Source organism: Tarenaya hassleriana, unplaced genomic scaffold (assembly GCF_000463585.1).
Source record: "Tarenaya hassleriana unplaced genomic scaffold, ASM46358v1 Cleome282, whole genome shotgun sequence".
In the NCBI taxonomy this organism is placed as follows: domain Eukaryota; kingdom Viridiplantae; phylum Streptophyta; class Magnoliopsida; order Brassicales; family Cleomaceae; genus Tarenaya; species Tarenaya hassleriana.
This window is the reverse complement of record NW_010966033.1, coordinates 64,557-68,213: the sequence shown is the minus strand read 5'-3', so window position 1 is coordinate 68,213 and position 3,657 is coordinate 64,557.

The window sequence follows — 3,657 nt, the reverse complement described above, 5'->3', positions numbered from 1 at the left end:
TATATTAGATTAATTTTGTTTGTTTTTAATACTCAGAGTCCGGAAGTGGTCACGACGGGTTTCTAACTATTTTGGAATCTACGACGGATGCGGCGTGTTCGTCAACGTCGGTGGAAGAAGAATAATTAGTTAATGGTTGCTATGGTTATATGAGTGTGTGATCTTGAATTTTTGTTGAAAGTCTTATATTTTTAAGGTTTTTGTTGTCTCCGTATTGTTGCATTTGTTATGTTGAATTTATACACTTTCATTAGTTTGGATTTATAGTTTTATATATGCTTGTACATTTTTTATTAAATGTTCAAGCCCGAAACCCGGCCTGAACCCGAAAAAAGCCCATAGGGCCGGGCTTCGGGTCTTAATTATTAGGCTCGTTTATATCTCGGGCCGGGCCGACCCAGCCCGTAAATGTTCGGGCTTTTTTCGGGCCCAGGCCGGGCCGGCCCGACCCGCACATTTTGACATTCCTAGGTTCTATCCCTTCAGATGCATCAACCAGAGTTCATACTTGGTTGTTTGACATGGATTGCATCTCGGACTTCATAGCCTCGCACTATTTCTCGGAGTCGGGACTCGCCATAGCCTCTAGGTATGTGGAAGACTCATCATGTTCTAATAACATGAGCTCCTCATTCCCAGTCACGAGAAATCAATATCTCACAGGCTCTTGGAGAATCCTGCCTGACCTCCGAGGTTCACTAGTCGAAGTTTGAGTCTCAACCAGCAGTGATACAGGTTGAACGTCTTCAACTTGTTCACTCGGCTCAACATCTATTTATTGCTCTCGAACTTCGTCAAGTTGGATCCTACTCCCACTGACTCTTTTGGAGACGAACTCTCGCTCCATAAAAGTCGCATTCCTGGCAATGAACACCTTGTTCTCTACCGGAATATATAAGTAGTAACCCTTAGTCTCCTTAGGGTAGCCTAAAAATAAACACTTATCAGATTTAGAGGATAACTTATCAGTCATCTGACGCTTCACGTAAGCGTCGCAATCCCAAATTCTGACAAACGACAACGCGAGACGCTTCCCCGTCCATATCTCACATGGCGTCGTTTCAGCCGACTTAGTTAGACTTATGTTCAGGGGAATGAACTGTCGACAGCAGGTGTGCAACGATCTCTAATGCATAGCCTCAAAAGGACTACGAAGATCTGTCTGACTCATCATCGACTGAACCATGTCTAACAGTATTCGGTTCCTCCATTCAGACACGCCATTCCACTGGCGTTCTAGGTGGAGTTAATTGTGATACAATACTATAATCAACCAGATAGTCATAGAACTCTTGGCTCATATACTCGTCACCGTGATCAGATCAAAGTGCCTTGATCGTCTTGCCAAGTTGATTCTGTACTTCGTTTTGAAAGCCTTGAACATTTCAAGTGTTTCAAATTTATGTCTCATCAGATAGACATAACCGTATCGACTGAAATCATCAGTGAACGTAACGAAATACAGATACCCTCCTCTAGCTGGACAACTCATTGGTCCGCATACATCACTATGTATGAGAGCCAATAACTCTGTCGCTCTCTGTCCTTTCCCCTTGAAAGAATACTTCGTCATCTTGCCCATCAAACAAGACTCGCAAGGCTCAAGTAACTCAAAGTCAAATGAGTCCAGAAGACCTTCATGATGAAGTTTCTGAATGCGTTTCTCGTTTATATGGCCTAGACAACAATGCAAGAAGAAGGTCGGGTTTAAGTTGTACGGCTTAAACCGTTTGTTACAAACGCTATAGATTGACCTGTATCTAGATGGTTTGTCATCCAAAATATAAAGGCCATTAATCTGGTAACCCTTACCATAGAATAAATCACCTCTATAAATGGACAGACCTTTGTTCTCAATAACAAATATGAACCCATCCGAGTCTAAACATGAAATAATGTTCTTGCTGATAGCAGGAACAAAATAACAATCATGAAACTCCAATACAAGGCCAGAAGGTAAAGTCATATCATAAGTCCCAACGGCTAATGCAACAACTTTTGCTCCATTCCCAACACGGAGATCTACTTCTCCCTTTGCCAGTTGTCTACTTCCTCGCAACCCTTGCACATTTCTACAAATGTGCGAGGCACATCCGGTTTCTTATACCCATGATGTAGAAGTAAACAAGTTAGCCTCTATAGCGAAGATACCAGAAGTCGATGCTTCTTTAAGCTTTGATGTCGCAAATCTAGGTGTATAAATTTATCAAGTAATAATATCCTAGACTTAACAATTAACCGCAAGTGTACGGATCGTGTGTAGCAACTAGGGTCAAACACAGGGACAAGTAAACAACTGAATCAGATTCCAATCCAAATCTAGATCTAGAGAATATATGAGAATGATGAGAATGTATCAAAAGCAAATAATAAAAACAAACGATAAACTATCAATGGCAAAACACTGCAGGCTTCGGGATTGCTTTACATGCAAGGGTCTTTCAAAAGATGCAAACTCAGTGGTTTATCTATCCGATTCAGGGAATTCAAGCTCTAAAGTAGAGATTAATCCTCTCGAGTCTAACCTCACTATCCAGGCTTTATCCTACTAATCTCTCGATTCAATAGTCTAAAATCCTGGATGCATGAATGAATGTTATCATAATCCCTAGGCAAATATTCATCTCTCAATGCAATACCAGTTCTATTTATTGAGTTATTTCCAGGTTAGAATCCCATATGTCTATGCGAATTAAAAACCTAAGTTCATTCAATCAAGTGACCAACAAGATCAAACGCAGTAAACGCAACTCAATAAACCGAATAGAATAAATAAAACCACAAAGTCTTGAATTAGAAACCAAAGATCCCTACATAGCAAATCCCTAACCTACAACAAAAGAACCACTCGCTAAACATCGAGACGTCAGGGTTCATATCAATACAACAAAACATCGTAAAATAGAAGGAAAGAGGAACGCTTAGTCGATTTCTCGGTTTCTGATCTCCGTCTTCTACTCCAATCTCTTGCTTCCTGATAATCGCCCCCTTTTCTTGTGCTCTTGGTGTCTTCTCTGTGTAAAGCTTGAATGATTTTCGACCTAGAGGCTTTTCCCTCTTATTTCACTTCGGTTTGGGCAAAATTGGAAGTTTTCCCTAATCTGGGGGTCGATCGGATTGTTTCGGCAAATCCAAACCAATCAGTTACACTTTCTGAGCAATTTTCCAATTTCTGCCATGCCGAACCGATCTTGTCGTGTTTCTGAACAGTTTTGACGAGCTTCACGAATTCACTCATAACTTCCTGCTTCGATATCGGATTTGAGTGATCTTGTGTCTATGCATAGATATTGAGAAGAGCTTTCCAATGATATAGAGAACGTAGGATTTGGACTTGTAGAGTGAAAGTTATTGGAGTTGCAAGATCTGATGTTTTCTGAGCTTCACGTTTTCTCTGAAAACACTCCAAATGTTCCCGTTTCGTCCGTGATGTTCCGTAGTCCATGTTTTCCACTCTTTTTGCTCTTTTTATGCATGAAAACCTATTTAAATACCAAAGAACACAACAATCCCATATCGAAGGCAAATATGCCCTAGAATGTCTACAAATGTGTAAAACCGAGTGAAATGCGCTAGACATCCTATATCAAAACATCATATAAAATACGTGTTATCAAGCTTCTTCTTCTCCTGATCTTCCAGGTAGAGTCTACAAAT